The sequence below is a fragment of the Protopterus annectens genome, chromosome 4.part0 (assembly GCF_019279795.1).
Source record: "Protopterus annectens isolate FY-2018-M chromosome 4.part0, PAN1.0, whole genome shotgun sequence".
Lineage (NCBI taxonomy): Eukaryota > Metazoa > Chordata > Ceratodontiformes > Protopteridae > Protopterus > Protopterus annectens.
Genome location: NC_056733.1, coordinates 998002180 through 998028837, shown reverse-complemented (window position 1 = coordinate 998028837; position 26658 = coordinate 998002180). Strand labels below are relative to the sequence as shown.

General features: G+C 37.0%; 1 protein-coding gene across 1 annotated transcript in view; it reads right to left on the bottom strand.

Moving 5' to 3' along the window:
* The window catches only part of HRH2 (histamine receptor H2), a 615095-nt gene extending 588442 nt beyond the window's left edge, over nt 1-26653 (bottom strand). Inside the window, exon 1 of the mRNA XM_044068947.1 lies at nt 26322-26653. The gene's annotated coding sequence lies outside the window, so the exon portion shown is untranslated. The remainder of the gene's footprint in view (nt 1-26321) is intronic.
* Nucleotides 26654-26658: the final 5 nt, after the last annotated feature.

Here is a 26658-nt window from a genome sequence, read left to right as displayed (position 1 = left end):
AGCCTAATTAGTGCTGAGTATTAGGGGACCGTGATCTCTGTATCCTAATCAGTGCTGAATATAAGAAGACCGTGATCACTGTAGCCTAATCAGTGTTGAGTATAAGGGGACTGTGATCTCTTTAGTCTAATCAGTGCTGAATATAAGGGGACAGTGACCTCTGTAGCCTAATCAGTGCTGAATATAAGGGGACCGTGACCTCTGTTGCCCAATTATTGCTGAATATAATGGTACAGTGACCTCTGTAGCCTAATCAGTGCTGAATATAAGGGGACCGTGACCTCTGTAGCGTAATCAGTTCTGAATAAAATGGGATTGTGACCTCTGTAGCCTAATCAGTGCTGAATATAAGGGAACTGTGACCTCTGTAGCCTAATCAGTGCTGAATATAAGGGGACCGTGACCTCTGTAGTGTAATCAGTGCTGAATATAAGGGGACCGTTATGTCTTTAGCCTAATCAGTGCTGAATATAAGGGGACAGTGACCTCTGTAGCCTAATCAGTGCTGAATATAAGGGGACAGTGACCTCTGTAGCCTAATCAGTGTTGTATATAAGGAGACTGTGATCTCTGTTGCCTAAGCAGTGCTGAATATAAGGGGACTGTGATCTCTGTAGCCTAATCAGTGCTGAATATAAGGGGACTGTGACCTCTGTAGCCTAATCAGTGCTGAATATAAGGAGACTGTGAACTCTGTAACCTAATCATCTCTGTAACCTAATCATAGTTTCATAGTACACGATCAGTTCTGAATATAATGGGGCCGTGAGCTCTGTAGCCTAATCAGTGCTGAATATAAGGGGACCGTGATCTCTTTAGCCTAATCAGTGCTGAATATAAGGGGACCGTGATCTCTGTAGCCTAATCAGTGCTGAATATAAGGGGACTGTGACCTCTGTACAGCTAGACAATACTCCTATGGCAATTAGTTGCTCTAAGTACATGTACTTTCTGACTACATTCTTTACATAGATTCATAGGTTGGTACTAGGCTATCGGCCTTAGTGCCTATACAAGCCTAGCCATAACAATTCCCTGGCTATTTCTTCCCCCCAGTATTTTCTTCCCTGGACCCCTGTGTAGCAGATGATAATCAAAGGAAAGGTGGTTATTGACCCACATCCCAAGGTCTTTAACCACATTTTCATTTTGGAGTTGGGTGTTGTCTATATTGTATGCTGGGAGGGGGCTGTTTAACAAATGTGACACATTTTAGCACTGAATCTGAGACCATATTTAGTTCATTAGGTTTTTTTATGAGTTTAATTTCTTGATGAAGGATTTCCCAGTTTAGAGTAATCTGCAAAGCTGGTTAGCCAGAGGTCTTAGTTCATGGTCTGGATGTCAGAAAAGTAAATGCTTAACCATAAGCCCTGTGGGTCAACACTGATCGCCTTCATGTTTTCTAATGATACCTCTGCCCCCCGAATTATATGGATTCTTTATTTTAGTCAAGTTGTGATCTGTCTTACTATATAGAGACCATTTGTGATACATTACTGACCATGCTATCAGTGGCATGGTGCCAAATGCCTTTGTGGATAGAATAACTGCTGTCAACTGCCTGTATTACCCTTTCAAATAAGTTAGCCTCATTCATTAGAAAGGATCTACCCATAACAGAGACAAACTGCTGTGGTTCTAGCCTGATGAAATTTTTACAATTTTACAAGGTCAATTACAATATATTCTATGTTTTTGCAAATAAGACTTGTCAGGTTGATAGCCTATAATTCTTGGGGTCAGTGCTGGGGCCACTCTTAATGAGTGACATCAATATTGGTTTGTGCCATACCTCAGGGAAAAGCCAGGGACTAAACTCAAATTAAGCAGTGACTCCACCAGAGTTTTTTAGTAACAATTATTAAATAGCCTGGATTCTTGTTAGGTCCCATTGAAAATGTATTTCTAGTCTTGGAGATCACCTTCAGTACATATGCTTAGAAATGATGGGGAGGGCAGGTCTGGGAGATTCAGGGATAAGTGGGTTTTTGATAGTTACCTGTGGGGGTAAACTTTGCACTAAAATTGCTTGCTAGTATATTGGCAATGTCTACTGGGTCAGAGTAAGTCATACCACTATGAATAAATTCAGACCAGTCTTGTATGTTGTTTCTTAATTCCCTAATGTAACTAAATAAGGATTTGCAACTGTTCTTAGCTTTGCATGTTAAAGTTTCATGGGCTGATTTAATAGACCTAATAGTATTTTTTCAAGTTTTTAGTCAATTTTCTGATGTTATCCTTGATATGCAGGTCTTTTGGTCTGCTGTATACTTTAAGGAATTTTTTTTCTTCTGTTGTAAAATTTATTTATGTATGTGGACCTCCAGGATGGTTTGTTTTTAAAGCTCCCATTGTACTTAGATCTGGTTGGGACTGACAGTTAAATACATTTATCAAAGTGGGTATACAATTCCTTTGTGACATTACTTGCCATGGCAACATCTGGGTGATACTGCTATAAGCAAATGTTAAAACTTCATCTTAGAATTTTATGAGACTAGTATATTTGAAATCCTTGAATTGTGAAATATGAAATACTGTTTTCAGTGTGTTTTGGAGATTTGGAAGGTGAAGATATCTAGCTGATGCTCTGACTTAAACGGGGGAAACGATACCAGGGTAATAGTAGATGAAAAAGCTATGTTTGGTTTGTGAAGACTAAGTCAGAATTATTATGTCCTCTAGTGGGTTTCCTAATAATCTGGTCCAGGGAGTTTTTATTCAATTAATCTAGCATCTATTGGGCATATTTTACCTCAGAGATATAAGTACCCAAGTTTATTGAGGGGTAGTTAAACTCTCCCAAAATTAACCCACAACTCTCCAACAACTTATAACCCTTGTGTGTGAGTATACATATCCATATTTCTATATAGGTATCTATCTTTTTATATATATATACATATATATATATATATATATATATATATATATATATATATATATAAATGCAGAAAAAAGGTAAAAAAAAACACCACAGCTATATCTATCTATCTATCTATATATATATATATATATATATATATATATATATACACACACACACACACACACACACACACACACACACACACACACACACACACACACACACACACACACACACACACACACACACACACACACACACACACACCAGGGGCGGCCCGTGCTACTGGACTGCCGGACTGCAGCCCCCTCAACAAAACAAAAAGAAAAAGAAAACAAAATTCACGGACTACTGCGCATGCTCCAGGCAGTCGCACTTTTAAAGTGCACAGACTCGCTGGGAAAACACATCAGCGCCAGACTGCAACAGCAGCAGTCAGTCTCTCTCATCGGGACTGTGGATTAGGGTTTGGATCGCGGGACTCTGGATTATTGCGCGGGCATTTGGATTACGTTATGGGGAATGGGCAGCAAGGACAGGTAAGTTTGTTAATTATTGTTTAGGGAAGTGTGTGAATGAATGTATGCCTATTTGAATGGACTGGTGTGTGTTTATTGTTTAGAATGGTAGGGAATTGTGTGAATGAATAAATGGACTGGTGTGTGTGTGTGTGTAAATGCCCCAGGTGCTCATGGTGGTGTGGTAGGGAATACCTCAGGCTTGAACCCTGTACCTTGTATGCAGGTGTTAAAGACTTGAGTTCCCTACCCACCACCATTTGTAAAAAAAATTGCAGATTTTTGCCTCATATTTGATCTGATCTGTTCCTCATAATATCTGTGGTTTGTAAATGTTGCAATGCTTGATATTTGATGGTGTAGTAGTAGCATTGTTGCCTCACAGCTGCAGGTTCTCAGGTTTGATTTTTGGCTGGGGTTCCTTCTTTGTTGGGTCGTTTGCTTGATATTTGATGGTGTAGTAGTAGCAGTGTTGGGGGTTCCTTCTTTGTGGGGTCTGTTTGCTTGATATTTGATGGTGTAGTAGTAGCATTGTTGCCTCACAGCTGCAGGTTCTCAGGTTTGATTCTTGGCTGGGGTTCCTTCTTTGTGGGGTCTGTATCCTCTCCCTGTGTTTGTGTGGGTTTGCTTTTGTGTCCTCCCATGTTACGAAGACATGTCTGCATTATTTCTTCCTGGGCCTCTGCTGAAAATTGTTTTGTTGTTCCAAGTCAGACCGTCCTGATTAACAAATGTTAAATAAAATTGACAGGCATTTGAATTTCAGACTTCAGGTTTCTGAATGTTGAATTTCTTACATATTTGAAGGTGCAGTGGCAGTATTTTTGCCTCATAGCTACAGGATTTGAGGTTTGATTCTTGGCTGTGGTGCCTTCTTTGTGGAGTCTCCATCTTATCTCTGTGTTTGTGTGGATTTGCTCTGGTATCCTGCCATTTTTCAAAGACGTGTCTACAGTATTTCTCCCTGGGCCTCTGCTGAAAATTGTTTTTGTTCCATCAGAAGTAAAATTGACAGGCATTTGAATTTCAGACTTCATAGTCTTCAGAAAATACATAGTAAAACAACTTTTTATTCTAGCAATAATATATAGTAACACAACCTTTTATTATAGCAATTTTTTATGTTTATAAGATGACTATTTGAAATTTTCCCTTATTTTTGGGACTGTAATACCCTGTTAGTGGCTTTGTCCAGGTTTTTGTGCTAAGGTTGACAGCTATGGCAAGAACTGAATTCACTGAATATGTTTGAGGGCTGTATTCCCTCATTACTGGGTTTGTCCAGGTGTTTTGTGCTAAGGGGTTGACAGCTATGGTGAGAACTGAATTAATTAAATGATAGCCATTTAAGTTTCAGTCTTCCTCTCGTTCACAAAACAGCTGATTTGGCATAGTGGCATGTTGCTCTTGACTGTTTTGCACAGGGACCTTGTCTGTAAAATGTACGATGGCAACACAGCATTTTTCTTTCACAAAGCAGGTGATTTGGCATAGTGGTATGTTCTGACTCTTTTTTGCACAGGGACTTTGGCAGTAAAATGTATGGTGGTACCGTGGTAACACAGCATTTTATTCTAGCAGCTTTCCAAGATTATACAAGCAATGTTTAATGTGTCCCTGGTTTTTGCCCTTTTGACCCACCCCAATAAATTTAGCTTTTTCCAGACTTCTTGTGCTGCGAAGTTGAGATGCAGTTGAGTACTGAGCAGATTTTACAAGGAGCTGAGAGCTGCAAGGGAAGAGAAGTTTAGTGCTAATAGTACAACAGGCTGTATGCTTGCTTTTGATGCAGAAGGTTGTTGGTTCTACTCCCCTAAGGGGTGAAAGTTAAGATACTAATTATGAGCCTGTTATCAGTTTGCCATCCATTTCCTATTGCAATATTACTAGCTTATTTTTAATGTAATTTAGGCAATTTATTCCACAGGGGCATCAGACACTTTATTGTTCGATGAAACCATGAAATGTAAAGGTGATTGCTAGCACCAACCTCTTCATTACAGATTTATTTAACGTGGAATTATTTAGATGACTTTTTTACTACTTCAGAGATTGTGCATATTTACTGATAATGGTGGACTGTAGAATTGTGCATATTTACTGATAATAGTGGACTGTAGAAGTTTGAGTAGACTTTTATGATGGAAATGTTCTGAATTGGACAGTTTTGTTTCATTGTTTACTGGAAAAATGTTCAAAGCAATAGGAAGGTGTATCAAAGAGCACATGTATGTTTCATATGGAAGGGGCCTATGATTTGAAAACAGCCCAGAATTAATTTTTATCTGCCACGAGTAAAATGTATTTTCTTTGAATGTGGATTTTAATGTTGTTTCAGTGAATGTGAGTTTCAAGGGCAGAGAAGGTTTAATGCCAAGTTTGTTATGTCTTAGTGTTTGTGCTGTAAAAGTAAAATGCAAAAATAAAACTTTCAAATGAAGTTCAAATCATCATAGAAGTAAATCAGTATGCACATTAGTGTTTATGGTAAATGGAGTGAAATAGCAAATTAATGGATCATTGGAATGGCTGCAGGGAGGCTCCATTCGACCAGGGTTTTGTGAGGGGGAAGGGCAGCAAACTAAGACAGCCCCAGCTGAACCATACCTCCCAACTGTCCAGATTTTCAAAGAATGAATAGATGTTTTGCCTCTTATTTTTGATTTGTTCCTCATAAAAATTTGTGGTTTTCTGGCAAATCATTTAGGAATTAAGTCACTAAATAATGACACACCTAGTTTCAGACTTCATAACCTTCAGAAAAATGCATGCTAAAGTAAGACCTGTTCTATCAACTGTCCCGGTTTATAGAAGAGCATTTTTTAGTACTGTTTATATGTTCCCCCAATATATCTGGCCTTGTCCAGATTTATTGCATTAACAGGTTGAGAGGTACATGCAAATAAATTGCTTTATAGAATTAGGCATAGCCAAACCTCTGAACTGTCCCTGATTTTGACTCAAAATGTTGCTCTTCCCTAATGATCCCTCCATAAAATAGCAATTTTGGAAGAAAACATGGAGGGTTTATAATTAAGAAATAACTGTAATAATCAGATTACTTTTATTTCAGAAATGCATGTAGATTATTTTATTTTGTCAGCTGCTCAAGTTAGCAGTACTAATATTAAAGTGTCCCTTCTTTGACAGGTTCCCAGCTGTATTGTGTTGCTATTTTATATTTTTACATCACATTTTTTGGTCCATTTTTCATAAAACTGTGTTTTTTTGGCAAATTAGTGACAAATAATTAAAGACTGAAGTTAGAAAATAATGACAGACATTTGAGTTTCAGATTTCATACCATTCAGAAAATTCATACTAATGCAAGACCTCTATTAGCTTTCTAAGGTTATAAGAGCGATATTTTAAAAATTGTCCTTATTTTTGGGCCTTTGTCCCATTTCTTTGTATGGCTTTGTCCAGACTTCTTGCTCTGAGGTTGAGAGGTATGACAAATGTGTCAGGGCCATCACAAGTCAGCCAGAGACATTTCAAACTGTGACATACTTGTTACACCCACTCCCCCATGTAGTGACTCTGGATGTGTCGAAGCAAGGCAAGGAGTAGTTATGCAGTGTAAATGTGCAGAGAATCCCACCCATCCAAGGTAGACACAAGTACTAGAGTGGCTTTTCATCTGTCCTTGATTTTTGCAGAATGGTCTGGTTTCTGTCATATTTTTTGTACTGTTGATTTATGCTTATTACTCAAAGTGCATGTTGCGCTGTGTTTAAGTAGCAATACTTTAATGACCTTCAGGTAAGCTTGGTTGAGATTGTAAGATGCAAGTAAGCTTTAATAAGCATACTGTTAAAGAATTGCCAACACTGAAAGCCTTTCTGTTGCCATGTAGAGAATACTTAACTAGATAACGTATAAGTCTTGGGTATTGAAATGCATATGCCAGTATTTGTAATAAAGGACAGAATTACATTATTTTAAGTGTCTCATTACACTTGGAGACTTACAGTCATCTCTGCAGGCTTTAACCATAAACCGAATGCCAATCGTGTGGTCTATAACCTGTACAGTAATCCTTTTAAGCAATGTATCTTGAGCTTATTTCTTGTTTGCTTTTCATTTTTTACTTTGATCATGTTTTCCCCATGAAACAAGTAGTTGTTAGGCAGCAGGTCCTTTTTTGGATAAGGAACATTTTTACAAGTGGGGGCATCAGAGATTTCTACTTTCAGCATGTTACTTTAATAAAGCTGAATATAAATTATAATTAGAACTGCAGTGCAAGAAGTGGTTTGAGTTGAGTGCTGCTTGTTTTTCTTATACTTGATTTTGACTGGCATTCCATTAATGTATTTAAAAAAAGTAATTTATTTCTTCATGCCTCACAACCTTTTTTGTTTCCATCTAGATATTAAGCTGTCATGCAGCCAATGCATTGAAATATTTTTATTCTTCTACACTTAATTTTGTCTTGATTGGACTCTCATGACAACTGTTTGGCACCCAATGCAGTATATTTAGTTTTTGTGGTTTGCTACTACAGGTGTTTGTGTGTGGCAAGGAATACCTCAGGCTTGAACCCTGTACCTTGTATGCAGGTTTTAAAGACCTTAATTCCCTACCCACCACCATTTGTGAAAAAAAAACTGCAGATTTTTGCCTCGTGTTTGATCTGATCTGTTCCTCATAATATCTGTGGTTTGTAAATGTTGTAATGCTTGATATTTGATGGGGCAGTTGTAGCATTGTTGCCTCACAGCTGCAGGTTCACAAGTTTGCTTCTTGGCTGGGGTGCCTTCTTTGTGGGGTCTTTATCTTCTCCCTGTGTTTGTGTGGGTTTGCTTTTGTGTCCTCCCATGTTACAAAGACATGTCTGCATTATTTCTTCCTGGGCCTCTGCTGAATTTTTTTTTGTTCCAAGTCAGACTGTCCTGATTAACAAATGTTAAATAAAATTGACAGGCATTTGAATTTCAGACTTCAGGTTTCTGAATGCTTAAGGCTTTGCATATTTGATGGTGCAGTGGTAGTATTGTTGTCTCACAGCTATAGGTTTTCTGGTTTGATTCTTGGCTGGGGTGCCTTCTGTGTGGAGTCTGCATCTCCTCCCTGTGTTTGTGTGGATTTGCTCTGGTGCCCTGTCATTTTACAAAGACGTGTCTGCAGTATTTCACCCTGGGTCTCTGCTGAAAATTGTTTTTATTTTGTCAGCAGTAAAATTGACAGGCATTTGAATTTCAGACTTCATGTTCTTCAGAAAATACATAGTAACACAACCTTTTATTCTAGCAATTTTCTAAGTTTATAAGATGAATATTTGAAATTTGTCCCTATTTTTGGGACTGCATTCCCTCATTACTGGCTTCGTCCAGGTCTTTTGTGCTAAGGTTGACAGCTATGGCAAGAACTGAATTCACTGAATGTTTGAGGGCCGTATTCCCTCATTACTGGGTTTGTCCAGGTGTTTTGTACTACGAGGTTGACAGCTATGGTGAAAACTGAATTCACTAAATGATAGCCATTTAAGTTTCAGTCTTCCTCTTTTACAAAGCAGCTGATTTGGCGTAGTGGTATGTTGCTCTGTTTTGCACAGGGAGCTTGGCAGTAAAATGTATGGTTCTAGCAACTTTCCAAGATTATACAAGCAATGTTTGTGTTCCTGGTTTTTGGGCTTTTGACCCCCCCCCCCAATACATTTTGGCTTTTTCCAGTTTTCCTGTGCTGCAAAGTTGAGTATTGAGTAGATTTTACAAGGAGCTGACAGCTGCAGGCGAACAGAAGTTTAGTGTTGCTTAAGTGAAGTTGGCTTGCCTTGTTAATAGCACAACAAGTTGTGTACTTGTCTTTGATGCAGAAGGCTGTGGGTTCTACTCCCACAAGGGGTGGATGCTGCTGTACTGAGAATGTTCTCCTTGGTGAAGATACTAACTATGAGTTCGTTATCAGTTTGCCGTCCATTTCCTCTTGCAATATTACTAGCTTATCATTTTTTTAATGTAATATAGGCAATTTATTCCTGAGGGGCAACAGGCACTTTATTTTTTGATGAAACCATGAAATATAAAGGTGTTTGCTAGCAGCAACCTCTTCATTAGTTACAGATTTCTTTAATGTGGAATTATTTAGATGACTTTTACTTCTTCAGAGATAGTGCATATTTACTGATAATGGACTGTAGAATAGTGCATATTTACTGATAATGGACTGTAGAATTGTGCATATTTACTGATAATGGACTGTAGAATTGTGCATATTTACTGATAATGGTGGACTGTAGAATTGTGCATATTTACTGATAATGGTGGACTGCGGAAGTCTGAGTAGACTTTTATGATAAATGTTCTGAACTGGGCAGTTTTGTCATTATGGGTGCATGCATTTTGTTTCATTTACTGGAAAAATGTTCAAAACAAATTTAAAACACCCTCTAACAACTGTAATATATTGTACAAGGAATATAATTTAGTACAATGAGGAAGGTGTATCAAAGAGCACATGTATGTTTCATATGCAAGGGGCCTATGATTTGAAAACAGACCAAAATTAATCTTTATCTGCCACTGGCAAAATGTATTTTCTTTGAATGTGGGTTTCAATGCTGTTTCAATGAATGTGAGTTTCAAGAGCAGAGAAGTTTTAATGCTAAGTTTTCATTGTGAGACTGCATTGCTTTGTTTAATAGATGACTTAGTGTTTGTGCTGTAAAATACAAAATAAAACTTTCAAATGAAGTCCAACTCATCATACAAGTAAAGCAGTATGCACATTAGTGTTTATGGTAAATGGAGTGAAATAGCCAAGTAATGGTTCATAGGAATGGCTGCAGAGGCTCTTCAACCGTGATTTTGTCAGGGGGGAAGGGCAGCAAACTCAGACAGGCCCAGCTGAACTATACCTCCAAACTGTGAAGATTTTCAAAGAATGAATAGATTTTTGCTTCTTATTTTTGGTTTGTTCTTCATAAAATTTGTAGTTTTCTGGCAAATCATTTAGAAATTAAGTCACTAAATAATGATACACTGAGTTTCAGACTTCATAACCTTCAGAAAAATGCATGCTAAAGTAAGAACTGTTATTCTATCAACTGTCTCAATTTATACAAGAGCAATTTTTAGTACTGTTTATATGTTCCCCCAGTATATTTGGCCTTGTTCAGATTTACTGCATTAACAGGTTGAGAGGTACATGCAAATAAATTGCTTTATAGAATTAGGCATAGACAACCTCTCAACTGTCTCCGATTTTGGCTTAAAATGTTGCTCTTTAATAATCCCTCCGCAAAATAGCAATTTTGGAAGAAAACATGGAGGGTTTACAATTAAGAAATAACTGTAATAATCAAAGTTATAGATTACTTGAAATGCATGTAGATTCTTTTATTTTGTCAGCTGCTCAAGTTAGCAGTACTAATATTAAAGTGCCCCTTCTTTGACAGGTTCCCAACTGTATTGTGTGGTTATTTTATATTTTTGCATCACATTTGGTCCATTTTTCATAAAATTGTGTTTTTTGGCAAATTAGTGACACATCACTAAAGACGGAAGTTAGAAAATAATGGCAGACATTTGAGTTTCAGATTTTATACCCTTCAGAAAAGTCATACTAATGCAAGACCTATTCTATTATCTTTCTAAGTTTATTAGAGCAATATTTAAAAATTGTCCTTATTTGTGGGCATTTGTCCCACTTCTGTGTATGGCTTTGTCCAGATTTCTTGCTCTGAGGTTGAGAGGTATGACACATGTGTCAGGGCCATCACAGTCAGCCAGAGACATTTCAAATTGTGACATACTTGTTGCACCCCACTCCACCATGTACTGACTCTGGATATGTCCAAGCAAGGCAAGGAGTAGTTATGCAGTGTAAATGTGCAGTTTGTCTCCCCCCGCCCCCATCCAAGGTAGACACAAGTACTACAGTGGCTTTTCATCTGTCCTTGATTTTGCAGAAAGGTCTGGTTGCTGTCATATTTTTGTACTGTTGATTTATGCTTATTACTCAAAGTGCCTGTTGCTCTGTGTTTAAGTAGCAATTCTTTAATGACCATAATGTAAGCTTGTCTGAGATCATAAGATGCAAGTAAGCTTTAATAAGCATACTGTTAAAGAATTGCCAACATTGAAAGCCTTTCTGTTGTTGCCATGCAGAGAATACTTGACTAGATAATGTATAAGCCTTGGGTATTAAAGGACATTATTCCATTATTTTAAAAAGCTCATTACACTTGTTGGAGACTTCCAGTCATCTCTACAGACTTTACCCGTAAACTAAACAGAATGCCAATCATGTGTGGTCCATAACCTGTACAGTAATCCTTTAAGCAATGTATCTTGAGCTTGTTTCTTGTTTGCTTTTCATTTTTTACTTACATGTTTTCCCCATGAAACAAGTAGATAGTTGTCAGGCAGCAGGTCTTTTTTGGATAAGAAACATTTTTACAAGTGGGGGCATCACAGAGATTTCTACTTTCAGCATGTTACTTGGTACTTTAATAAAGCTGAATATATTATATATTAGAACTGCAGTGCAAGGAGAAGTGGTTTGAGTTGAGTGCTTCTGGTTTTTCTTATACTTGATTTTGACTGGCATTCCAGTAATGTATTTAAAAAGTAATTTATTTTTTCATGCCTCACAACCTTTTGTTTCCATCTAGATATTAAGTAAGCTGTCATGCAGCCAATGCATTGAAATATTTTTATTCTTCTACACTTATTTTTGTCTTGGTTGGACTCTCATAATGATGGTTTGCCATGCCATCCAGGGGAGTGTATTTAATTAAAGTTAGTTTTTGTGGTTTTGAGCATAGCTCCTCCCCTTTCTGGTTGGCCACACCCCATTCCCCTTGACCCCACCCATTCAGCTGGCTCCTGCAGCCCCCCTTTGATTTGAAGTCAACAGCCGCCACTGACACACACACACACACACACACACACACACACACACACACACACACACATTCACATGCTAACCAACTGGATGCTTATTTTTTATGAGTATGAACTGTTATCCATTAAAAAAGCCCTGTTTTGGGAGATAGACAATTAATTTTAATTTATTGGTAATAAGCCATGTTTATTTATTGATACCACTATAGTACTGGTGCTGATTTCAATACCTGATGAAGTCAGAGTGGGTAAGTGACTCAAAGATTCAATGGATATTATTGTGCATTTTACCTTGAAGATGCCTTGTAATGTAAAGTGTTTCTTTCTGTTGTATATTTTGTGTTGTGGGAAGCATTATTGATCATTTCAAACCCCCCTCTCATATCATCAGGTATCAGCATATACTTACATGAAAAATTATTGTTTTCCTACCACCTCAACCTTCCCCACTCAAAAAAATACTTCAGAAATGACTGCCTACAATAATTCTTGTAGTCTGACTTTATTGTGTTGTATTTAATCTTAACATTTACATAGAGTTTAATAGGTCCTTTTCAAAACAGAATTATTGTAGGCAGTCATTTCTGAAGTATTTTTTTGAGTGGGGAAGGTTGAGGTGGTAGGAAAACAATAATTTTTCATGTAAGTATATGCTGATACCTGATCCCTGAGGAATGGAAGGGTATTGTGGATGTTTTCCCACATAACAGAGGAGCAAAGACCAAACCAGGAAATTACACATCAGTCAAGTACAATTTATTACTGAGTAAAAATCATGGAGAACCTGTGGAAAAGTTTGGTAAATGTTTTATTGAATTATAATTTTAATCAGCATAAAAATGCCCTGCCTCACAGGCCCTAAGCAGCTTTGTGATTACATAAGTCAGGAAGCAAGGAGGTAATCCAAATGAAGATATTTACTTGGATTTCAGTAAAATCTTTTACTCATTTGCATACCAGAGCTTGTTAGGAGAAGAACCCAGAAATATGGATGGCACACCAGTGCAGCAGCTTGCTTTGTTGCCTCTCACCAAGAGGTTCTCTGGTTCAATGCTTGGCTGGAGTACCTTCTGTGTGGTGTCTCCATGTGCTCCCTTTGTTTGTGTGGATTTTCTTTGGACCTAAACTGAAATTTGGCTCATTATAAGTCAGACTTTCCTAGTAAACAAATGTTAAATAAAAATAAATATGTAATAAGGTGTGAGGTTGGTATAACGGTTAAGGTGGTTACCTTAAAGGCACAAGGTACAGTGCTTGATTCACACAAGAGGTAAATGGCTAGGCTTAAAATAACCCAGAAGGGTAGTTAGCCTAGTACTATTTTTATTTATCATTTTGTTGACTGTGAAAGTTCGACTAGGACAGAGCCTATTTTCAGCGGAGGCCCTGGGAGAAATGCTCTAGATGCATGTCTTTGGATTGTGGGAGGAAACCTATGCAAACGCAGGGAGAACATGCAAACTCCACACAGAAGGCACCCCAGCCGAGAATTGAACCAAATAATCTCTTGCTGTGAGGTGACATTGTTAACTGCTGCATCACTGCGCTGCCCATACTAATCTATCAACAAGCGAAAATTGCTATCGTAGAATGAGACACTCAATGGTAGTATGCCCTAAGTTTGAATTATGGGAACTACACCTTTTAATGGGTTCATATTGACTTTAATGTTTGGCACAGAAGGTATAATTAAGCTTTGGAAATGATAATAAGAGATCAATAAACTATTCCAAGTTAAGAAGTGTAAGGTTTTACATTTTGGTCTACAGCCTATGTGTTGTTTATTTATTTGGGGGATACACAAACTAAATTAAAAACTTGGAAGAAACGGCTCACTGAAAGCTGGAAATACAGGCAACAGACTTGTACTTAAAAAGGAAAATTCAGTTAAAAAACTTTTGTTAAAATCACTGCTTGTAGATTTAAAATCCATTCATTTTATTTATACATAAAATTATAAGTGCTTTCATATTTTTGTGTGAAAGACTTCAACAATGTAATTACACTCATGCTTAAAAAGTATTTTAGACCAATAAAAATCCCTTAATAAAACCATGTGATTTTCAGACTAAATTAAAACTCTTTCCCTCCAGTACAGCCCTTTTGAGTGTGTACCTTCTCCCAGTAGGTGTGGCTTGAGCCTTTATAAAATTAAGTTATCACCTTACAGTTTTAACAAATATTCATTGACAGGGGTCAAATACCAATACAGTTATGTTTGCCATCATGTATGCTTCAAGATAAAATCTTCTGATATCTTCCATGTAGCATGGTTTTGGAATTATTAATGCAAATATGAGCAGCAATATTTGACATCTAGAGGCCACTCTACCTTCACAAAAAGGCAAGGAATTGTGTTAAGAAAAAGGCAGAAAGTAGTATATGGATGACCCTTGTAAAATCATGTCTAAAGTGCTAATGACAACATCTACAACTGTTGTAAATCACTTGCCTAACACAAATGTTTTAAAGCTAATTGTGCATAGGGTCAAGCAGAAAATTAAGCAGCAATTTTTAATGAATTCAATGATTTGTGGCAAGTTGAATTGTCCGTGCTGCTCATTAAGTGTGGTACATTCATCGTAAAGCATAGTGCTGTAGTCATAACTTCATAACTAGAGTCACAAACACTGAAATGTTATGTGATTCCAAATTTATCATTGTTGATGGCTCATTTCCAATTAATACAGTACAATGCAAACAAATATACACCATACTTCGTAGTTTTAGTGAGAATATACACAGAAAGACTGTTCCTGTTTTCTACGGAATATTACCTTGCAAATCTGAGTTGTGTTATGATATTTTCTGGACATTGGAAAAGAAGGTTTTTGCAGACTTACATTTAGACTTAACACCTGTTATGGTGCTGAGCGATTTTGAGAAAGAAACACTAAACAGCATTGCAGTTCTTTATTTCATTTATGCCAGTCTGTTTGGTGTCACATTTAGAAGCTGAGACTTACAGTTGCATTTGGCAATAATATTAGTTTAGCCGCACAATGTAAGGAGATTCCTATCTTAGCTTTTGTACATCCAAACTGTGGCACTGCCACAGTTACACAAAGTGAGGCAGATATGCCAGAGTTTGATAAGCCACTTTGAAAATTTTTTAATGAAAATTACATTTTTGGATGACCTAGAAGATATGGCACATGAAAGTCCCTCATGGAATGTATTCCACCTTTATTTGATATCAAGTTTTAGAATCATGTCATGTTTGGGCTGCTGCTGAAGTCACGGCACAGCTGAGGAATGGCACAATAGAATGAGAAGTCTCCTAGGTAAGACGCACATCTATACGTTTGATGTTTTAAGGGTGATACAACTGGTGTGGAATCACATGGAGGATATTAGAAGTAGGTCATTGTGTATCATTCCACCATCATGTAAACAAAAACATCTAACAGATAAGGAAGAAACATTCAAATGCTTGCTAGCTAAAGTGATATTATTATACCTCATGCATTAGCACAATGTGTGGCAGAACACTGTACATTCTAGTTGTTCTTTGCCTATTGTGTCGCAAGTGACAAAAGTCTGTACTATTTATTCCGAGTATATGCTTTTTCTCTTGGGCATTTTGCGTACATTTAATTTTCACTGTGGTATGAATTCATTAAAAAAACTGAATGTCACATCTCAACAATCCATCATTTTCAGCACAATGCAATTTCGGTATTTTAACTTGCAGGATATGTAGTTATTTAAATGATGCATTGATATAATAATCCACAACTTTCTAATAGTAAACCTTTAATATGGATATTGATATACGTTCAACAAATCAAATCAGTTAATTAAATATGTTGTACTGTAGGTTTAGGGAATTAATTTTGTGATAGGTGTAAAGCAAGCAAGAAGTCTCATTCTGAGTGTTTTACTTCCACAAACCACTACAGAAACAGGACCCCCCCATCCCAGTGTTCCATTTAAAATATTTTACTGCATTTTTTTTTTAATTTGCATTACTGTTTTTCTTTCATTTTAACAGGATGTGGTAAATGGAACCTGATATAGATTCCTATGAATGAGCTTTCTGTTGGGTGATTCTCTATTGATGTTCTCATGCAAATTTAATTATTTTTTCATTTATAATTTTTAATAATTTTCTGGTATTTTTGTAACAGTGCAATGTGAATTTTGTCAGTACCTGTTATGGTGATAATTTAATTATGTATTTTGGAAATTCTGGTTTGGAATGCAATTTCTAAGCAATCGTCTTAAGAGTCTGGTTGTTTAGGTTTTATTTTATTTTTATTTGTTTAGATTTTTCAGTCTGCATTTTACAACATAAGGATTTGATTTCAGTGAATGAAGTTGCTTTGTGGTGTTTTATGTTTTTGCAGTGTGTGTGAAGTACATTTTTTATTTTTTTGTTGTTACTTTTCTTTGAGCATATGGATAAATATTGTTTAAGAATAATTGATAACATGTAAAGATATTTACACTTTATATTTATTTTATATTTATTTTATATTTTTATATCAGATATATATGTATTGATATTAACATTAATCTGTTGCTTTTCTTAGTATATTTATATTTAGCTGCTAAGCAAAGATCAAAAGAGACTATAATGCTTATGATTTAAACATGACATAGGCATATACTATAAAGTCATTCAAAACACTAAGCAGTTTAAGAATTATGAGTTATGAAAGCTGAAAACACACACACATCCAGAAGACAGAGCAGATACACACTGTAATACTGTCTAGTCACGTAACACTAAATGCAATATTTATATACAATATTAACAGATAGTGCTAACATCTAGATAGATTAGCTGACACAAATATATGGTTGTTGATTATAGCATATTAGGTTAATAATAGTGCTTTTGCCAACAATAAATCAGTTTGCCAAAGTCTGGCAGAAGTAAACAGCTACTATTTTTTTCTCATTCTTGTTGCTGGAACATCCCTTTTCCGAGGGACTAACAGCATCTCATCTTGTCATCACTGTCCAGCAGCACCTTGCAGCCACGTTTGAAGAGCAGTTGTTTTAGTCTTAAGGCTACATTGCATTCATGCTGCCCTCTTGTATTAACCACACAAGCATCAAATGAATTATATGACAGATCCTTGGGTGGGGGGGGGGGGGGGGGTAAACGTACTTCTTTTACTGAGACAATAAAATAAGTTTTTATCTATGTATAAGGAGGTACTTTGCCATGGAAATAATGACAGGAAGATATAATGACCTGCTAAAGGAGGTGGTATATTCCAAGTTACAAAGTTGTTTCCCGATGGCATGAACCAAGTGGTTTTGTGGAGCAGTGAGGAAAAGGATTGGGGTAGCTTCATGGTATTAGCACCATTAACTGGGTAGAGTAGGTGGGCAACAATTTATCTGCTGTCATCATTTTATATACTTAGTATGTACAGGCCGTTGCCTTTTCACTGATACTTCATTTTAGCCAGGCTATTGGTCCCCTCAGTTTACACTTTTTTTTCTTGTCATGACACGTGCTTTCAGTCCCTTTCTAACTCCTTCCTGCATTACCGCAAGCTTTCCACTATTCTTATTTTAAGCACACATTCATATAATTTATAACTGCAGTTTAGAACAGGTTGAAGTCTGTCATTCTGTAATCCTTTATCTCTGTTGTTTTGGGATATTCAAGCAATACTTCAGGAATGGTAAAACACAGTCAGATAATCCTTGTTGACTTGTGATTTTCACAGGCTCAGCTTCTGTTAACCCTCTCTATATCAGTTATTCTAAGATCTTCCCCTTCAAAGGTGAGACCCATACAGTTTGCATGATATCAGCTTCTTGTAAAAGTATTGCTTCTGTAGCCTAACCCTAGATCACATTACTTTCTGTTTACGGCAGGAACATTAATGTTCTCCCACAAATACGGTTCTCCACCTTTCTGCCTTTTCCACTAATCTAGCTTCAGAATCTCTTCTCATCTTTTTCCCACAACCTGTGGGTTGTGTAACAAAGTTATCCTGCAGAGGGCTTTCTTGTACTCCCTTCAACCTTAAGGGGTATATTTAAGTCTTCATTTCCTTTTAATCATCATCCTGTCTTTCTTCCATAGTGCATTTTATTTAATCTTGTATATACACTTAATACACCTACAATCAGTTTTGGTTTTCCTGCCAGTTTTGTAGATCGTGAAATGAGGCAGTGTAACCCAGCTCCTTGGCACCATCAACCATGTTTGTATCTATACAGCTTGTAGTGCTACAGGTTGGAAATGGTTAAAGCATTGTATTGCATGTTCTGGCACTGAAATCATCACCTTCGTCACCCTCTGGACATGTTTCTTATGTTTGTTTACTTCATTACTAGATAGCACCTCATACTGCTTCATAACATTTCCCCATGACCCCTCTGCTCTTATAGTAAGAATGTCTACTATTTCATTTGCAACTGATAACTCATAACAACATTTTGCGTTAATTCACTGCTCATGGCAGGAGCTGTTCTACACTACAGTGATTATGTATCTGACTCATTAGTATAAGCTCAAAAGTCAATCCTGTACACATGCTTATGGAAAACATTACCTAGAACACAATTAGCACAGGAATGCTATTTGAAGTAAAAGGAAAGTTGATATAACTGAAATGGTGCAGTATTAAATAATACACGTAAGTCATCGTGACTGCAATGCTGTAAGATACTCCATGTTTTAGGTGCATTTAAGGTTGCTGTATGGTTACTGCAGGCATACAAAAATGATTAGTAAACAACCAAAGTACCAGTTTGTTAAGTGAGAATTGTAGCCCACAGTACCTGATTAAAGTTCTTGAATGTCACTGAAATTACATTTTTATAAGTAAATGTGAAGGGATACTACTTTGTTTACAGAGATTCAGAACTGACTCTTTAGTGTGTGCAGAAAGGTCAGCGTTTATCAGCATCCTGTCCTTGATTCCAGACTCTTATCCTAGACTTGTCTCAGAGTGAGGATGCAACATGGAGAATCCCTCTTCAAGGCTCCCCCTTTAACCTGTCTCTTTTCACTTCTGATTGTTCAATATTAAGTACATTCAAAACACCTTATAAATTACAGACAGTGACCATGACAGTGATTCATGAAAAAACTGCTACTGATACAGACCATTTTCAAGCAGTCTGAAAACTAACAACAGCTATGTAAACCCCGATGATCTCAAAGTTCACATTGCATAGAGCATCATGACCTCTGTATGCATAACAGAAGCAAGTAATATCTCCTCTAATCCCTTACTCCATGCTGTCCACACACCTATGGACACAATGCAATGCTCAGAGTCCTGACAATAAAATTATCAAAACAAAAACAAATTCCTAAAAACCTCCTAAACTCACAGTTTCACCAAAGAAGTGCTTTTTGCGGGGGGGGGGGTGCATTTCATGGTGCTATTGAAATGTATTAACTCCAGAATCACTGTCCTTCAATGAAAGGGAAATGTTAATGCTCTAACAGCATACAGCTTCAGACGTACTAGATACTCCTCCACCTTTAGAAATGTAGTTCCACTAGACAGATTTGTAGTTATGTCCCATTGCAGGTACCTGTTTGAAAACTATCTTCTGTACCACTTCTAAGCTTATCATCCTATATATGTTTGGACTGACATGCCCCCCCCCAACGCACACACACAATGAGATGCATACAGATATCCCCACATCCTGGCACATTCTCATGGTGATGGCTGTCTCTACCGTCTTCATTTTCATGACAATCAAAACACCCCTGCCATTGATTGCTTCCCTATTCCTAGAGGTGTCATTGTTGCCTGTTCAGACTCATACAACCTACCTGCAGTGTAATACAAAACCATCCTTTTTCATCTCATTTGGTTATAATCAGGGATACCACATACCTCTCTTCATAGACTGTTACTAGGCATGCAGTCCAGGAGACCATTAATCTGTTACTAGGCATGCAGTCCAGGAGACCATTAATAAATGTAGCCCAAATTTCCCAAAGCACTACCTGGCTTAAGTAAGGATACACAGTTGGAAAATTAAGGCTGTGGGAATCAAACCCGGGTCTACAGGAAGTAGCTCATAGCATTAGACCTCTCCACCAACTTCCATGTTAGTGCTTACTGGAATTTTGCCTCTCTCTCTCTCTCTCTATATATATATATATATATATATATATATATATATATATATATATATATATATATATATATATATATATATATATATATATATATATATATACATACATACACACACACACACACACACACACACACACACACTCTGTTTCCCATCCTGTTGATGGACACAGTTTGGTACTTACCCCCTCCCATATTAGAGGTTACTGAAACCCTCCATCTGCTCCTTCAACCATCCTAATGATAGCCAGAGTCCCACATGTACCTCTCTGCTTAAATGATAAAAGTTAATGCCTCTATTTCAATCCATTCATCCTGTCAGTAACATCCTCCAAACCCCTCACCCCATGGTGTGTTAGCAAGCAGATCCTGCAAATGCCTCCAATTGACTTGGCAGAGATGAGTTTTACCCACTGAAATAGTGGAGCATTGGTCCTCTGCCTTGTACCCCTAAAAGTATCTTGTCTTGTTAGCAACCAGACTGGAGTCCAACACTGTTCACATACTCTTGATGTTGTAAACTTAGGTACCCCATATCAGAAACCCCCCAAACTCACTATGTAATACTACTGATGGGCTCATGATGACTGCATTCCACAATTACACCTCCATCTTGGCCAAGTGTGCTGTACTTATGGTACAATGTTACTCTTACCCAGACCCATCCTGCTATCTCATATATCCCACCTATGGCTCTTCTCCAGTGCATTACCTCTGCATAGCAGGCTGTACAACATCATCTCTGGCACATTAGTATCAGTCCTGTGGTATTCATTAGTATTAGTCCTGTGGTATTTGACTCATGTGTAGTTATGTCTCTTGCAGTCCTTTTTCAGTGCATTCCATACTGTTTCCCAATGTATTAATGTACACTTTTTCATAGGTTCATAGATAGGTTCATAGATTAGTACTAAGCTAACTGCCCTTGCGAGCCATTTTAAGCCTAGCCAGTTATCCCTTGTGAGACTCAAACCCCACACCTTGGGTTTGTAAGGCAAACACCTTAACCATTAGGCCACCCTCCCAACCCAATTCATTCATTCTGCTTTGTTTCTTTTCAAAAAAGTTTTATAATCACACATTTTCTGCTGCATTTCATGGTGTTATGTTCCTACCAGATCATCTTAATGGATGAAATATGTTTTACTTCACCACTTATCCAGATCACTGGCTAAACAAATCATATAATGAGTACCCACCATTACAATTTCAGTAACATGTCGTCTGGCTGCCTTAATAATATACTTTAGTAACAAAATTGGAAACTGGAAATTTAATGTCTACTTTTTCCTTCATGCGATAATACAGTTAAAGAAATCACAATGTTGATGATACAGAAAAAAAATAATTTCTGGTCATGTAGTTTTTCCATTAAGCCTCTGTTTGCTTTCATGCAAATGAAAACATTCCCCCATATAACACATATTTCTTAAGAGGAGTCCATGCTAGTAAAAGTTCTGACACATGAGCTAAGACATGTGCAGTATGTATATGTATAGCATATGTTAATGAAATAAAAGTATTATTTATGACAGTCCATGAATTCTACAGTGATTGTAATGTGTTTGATTATGTAAATAAATAAATAGTGCTGTTCCTTGTCATTCTGAGTGGTAAAGTGTAACAACATAGAATGATTCAGCTAGGACTCACTGCAAGTTTACACTAGCAGCATTGAATTTCTAATTCTTTGAAGGATGCCAAAGTCTTTCATTCAGTAAATGTGTTTTTTTCTATGCATTCAACTGTACAAAACAAAATAAAGTGGAAGCACCATATTTGTTTCTACTGCTTCAGCACAGTTTAGTGATTGTGGCCATCAACTCTGAAATGAGAACCGTTTTTATACTTGGTATAACAAGAAAGCATTTTTACATCAATTATTGTCATGTTAATACAAAATACTGATATTAAAATCTGCTAACAAGTTCCATCCTGTAACCCTGGGTTTTGTTCCCTAAACCTCTCCATTTGTATAACATGTAACTATGAACACGTTACTTAAGCAGATAGTGCTCACAGGCCTTGAACTAGCTCAGAAAACACAAAACATGGCTGATTTCTCTGAAGAGAATGTATTTATATATCCACTGCTGTCCTACAACTGAGGAATGGAATTTAGCCAGCACTCATTGTTCAGGGTGTCTATAAAAACTTATTGCAAACATTGCCCTGTGCATTATTTCATACATAGGAATAGATGTTGAGAAGCTATGTTTTCGAGTTATTGCTTCTGTAATGCATAGTTTATAATGATAAATACTGTCAAATGTCTTTATTCCACCATGGTACCACTCATCAGAACTGTATATGCATGAAGTATATATGTATGTATGTAAGTATGTATGTATTTGTTTATTTGATAACTGGCAAAGTGGACTAGTCCAAGGACCCTTTATAGCTGTGACCCAGGGATAATGCTAGAAATATACATTTTTCATGAGCAACAAGATGTAGAAATGGATGCATTGTTAAGGCATTGAACAGATTGACACAATGGCTGTGTACAATAGATGAAGGAACATATTTAATGTAATAGGCATATATATATATATATATATATATATATATATATATATATATATATATATATATAAATATATATATATTTAGAAGCTAAGCAGTGATGTCCACTCAAGTATCGGCAGGTATTATGACTGCAGCTACCCGTTGCAGTGTGTTCAGCACTGCATTCAATTTGATCATTGACTGCTCATAACAATTATTTAACTAGCAGACAAATATTTTATTCTATCATTCCATATATGTTCTGTGGTGAGAGTACCAGTGCAGTAACTTTATTAAATAAATCACAGAGTGCTACATAGCTAATGAGTTGTTATTCTCATCACTCAACACTGCAGGGGTAGACCAATCCTGTAAGCCACCAAACCTTCTTGAACTTTTGTGACCAGTTGCTTTCAAGTGCATGTACAACCATGTTCAACGCAATGCACACTTTAGTATTATTCCAAAATTATTGCATTCTTTACTTGAATTTAAGTATTAACTTAGTATGTGAGCTAGATGTTTTGTACCCTTTTTGACCATGAAACAAAAAACAAGGATGATTATAAATACATCATATATGTGCTCTTTACTGTACACAGTTACATCACCCATCATGCTTCGGGTTTATGGGAGAAAACAAGAAATAACCCCACACAGATAAGGGGTGAACACCTCACAGCAAGATGTTGTCGCGTTTTATTCTCAGCTAGAGCGTCTTCTGCATGGAGACATGCGTGAATGGGCGTGCCTTCGTTGGAGGTTGTGCATCAGGGCTGGTAACTCAGCACGTAAAAATCCACTACCAAACATTAGCAGACCAGAGTTCCACTGTGGCGACCCCTAACTGGGATAAGCCGAAAAAAAAGGTTGGGAGGGTGGCCTAATGGTTAAGGTGTTTGCCTTACAAACACAAGGTACAGGGTTTGAATCTCACAGGGGATAATTGGCTAGGCTTAAAATGGCTCACAGGGGCAGTTAGCCTAGTACTAATCTATGAGCCTATGACACAACAACATGCAAATATTACACAGATGGTGAACAGAGATCAGGATTGAACCTCAGACTCTTGAAATTTTAAGCAGAGTTCTTAACTTCTGAGTCACTGTACTGCCCAAGTCAGAAGTCAAAAGCAAGTATCGTTATTCCCTCTGGAATGTGCATCTGCTTTCTAGGATAACTCTCAAAAATAGTTGCCTTATTCAGGTAATCATAGAGAGGCATCTAGTAACCACTAATTTTTGTTTACAAAGCTTTAATAAAAGTCAGAAAGTTGAGAGAGTCCTGCCAGTAGAATTCCTAGATTACTGCGAGTCATATTACAAAACTCTAAATGGTTCGGATTACACACACTTCTCTTCTCTTCTAAACTTGTGCGTTACTACAATTTAATGTATTGCATCTCTGCTCTTTCAGCAGAAAATACTGGGTTCTGTGAGCATTTCAGTTTCTTTTCCTGATACTACACCATAGGTTCATAAGTAAGTACTAGGCTAGCTATCCTTGTGGGCCTCTTTAAGGGTATTCTATTTCACCTTTAAAGGTGACAATCAAACTCTATACCTTGTTTCTGTAAGGTAACCACTTTATCCATTATACCAACCTCCTAACCAATGACATGATCTTATTAGCTCTATCATGTGTGGGATTTCTGTCTAAAGTGGAATTTCTGATTCCTGAGAGTGTTGACTAATTTAGTTAAAATGTGGCATATTTATTCACTTTGTACTACTGGCAACGATTCATGATATAATACTCACAACAACATGTTGTTTGCTAATAAGCCTTGCAACACTTCTGAATACCTGCCAGGATTTGGCTACTTTTGCAGACATGTTCATCAAAGCCTTACAAAAGTGGAATTTGGCAAAATTACCTAACAGTAAGCATGTTGCAGGTGTTCACAGTGTGATAGTTTGCTTTCTTTATTACTGCACTGTGTGTATGTGTGTGTGTGTGTGTGTGTGTGTGTGTGTGTGCGTGTGTACATATGCATATACATTTACATATACACACAGACACACACACACACACACACACACACACTCATTTTGTGTGTGTGTGTGTGTGTGTGTGTGTGTGTGTGTGTGTATATATATATATATATATATATATATATATATACACATACATACAGAGAGAGAGAGAGAAAGTCCCCACACACACACACACACACACACACACAATCTGTATGGTTTTATGTATGCTTGTGTTTCTGTGTGATAGACCGACCACATTGTAAAATAACTGTCAGCTTTGTTCACATTACCTTCTTATCTTTGGGAAATATTAGTGTAATGTATTACTATTTCTAGTCACCTTGCCGTTACCTTTTAAGATATATTTATGCTAGAGTGATGACTATTTTACTTTGAAATGGAATCTCTGGTAATTAGTTTATTTCTTCTGATAAAGAAAGGATTGAGCAATGTCTAAAATGCTTCCTTAAAGTAAGAATTCACAGGGAATCTTTGACGCTTTTTGATGACAAATATTTTCATATGCATTTAAATGTCATCTTTCACACACAGCAGGAAATGGAAGTTGTGACAAAGTCAGTTAATGCTTGCTATTTTAGGACCCCCCTCCAAACAAAGAATAATTCCAGTATGCTTTACTCTGTCATCTGAAATAAATAAATACTTTTCACTTAGGTAGACTTCGTCTGTCATTGAACTGTTATCCAAAAATCTCAGGAAGCATAACAGAATTATGAATCTGAGCACATGAAACCAGATTCTGTGATCTGCAAAATCCACAAAGCATGTAACTGGTGTTTTCCATCAACTGTTTTATACTGTAGTGTGTCCATGCAAATATAAAGACAAATTCCAGTACTGCTACCTGTACTGTGCTGTATACACATGTTCTTTTGAGAGTCCTGCTAGAAAGTACTTTTACTTGCAGAATATTTCATATATCTGTGTCTCTTAAAAACTTAACCTCACACCTGCATGCTGTAGCTGGAATATGCTTAAATTAGTATTAGGTCCCAGGTTTGAAACCACCAAGAGAAAATGCTCTTGTTTAAGCCTTTCTATCCCTTGATTTTTCACATTTATTAATGCATTTTAAATGTATGTCCTTTTACGATACTTGTGTCTTACTTTCTTGAGTTGTGTTAGATGAAAAGTGTAAGTCATTTGGAGGAAAAAAAAACAGTTTTGAGACACATTTCCATACATTTTAGTTTAACAGTTAATAAAGGTTGTAGAAGCAGAGGATTGAGTAATTAAAACTGCATTTCACAATAATTCTCAGTATGTTTTATTTTAAATGTCTTCATAGCAAGCTTAACAAAAAAACACAGCCATATCTAAATAGAAATGCACTTTGTCTGGATGTTTGAAAACTGCCTTGGGTTTTATCAGCATACGCGAGGTTCATAGAAGGCACTTTGAACACAAGACTTCTGACTTAATACATCAGTGCCAATGAGTACAAAGTGAATAGATGCTGCACATTGGAGGATAATGTAAATAAAAAAATGCCAAACCTGGGAAATATTTGCAAACTCTGCTTTCACTTGCGATGCTGACCTTGAAGCATGTACATAGTCATCCAAGCCACTGTCATTATAAATTCCTAACCATGCATTCAGTTATAGCAGATGCATGTGATTCATTCCATTATCTGCTCTCATTGCAACTTCTGGATCCAGCTTTTGCAGTGACAAAGTAAGACAACTTGCTTAGGTTCCTTCCTCCCTTCGGTGGTATTATCAGAAGCATAGCCCATGCAAAGATCGCTTGAATCCTGCCCCCTGCCTCTCTGTGCAAGCTTCATGTGAATGTTTCTGAGTGATTGTGGAAGCCGTCTCAGCCTCTCTTTGT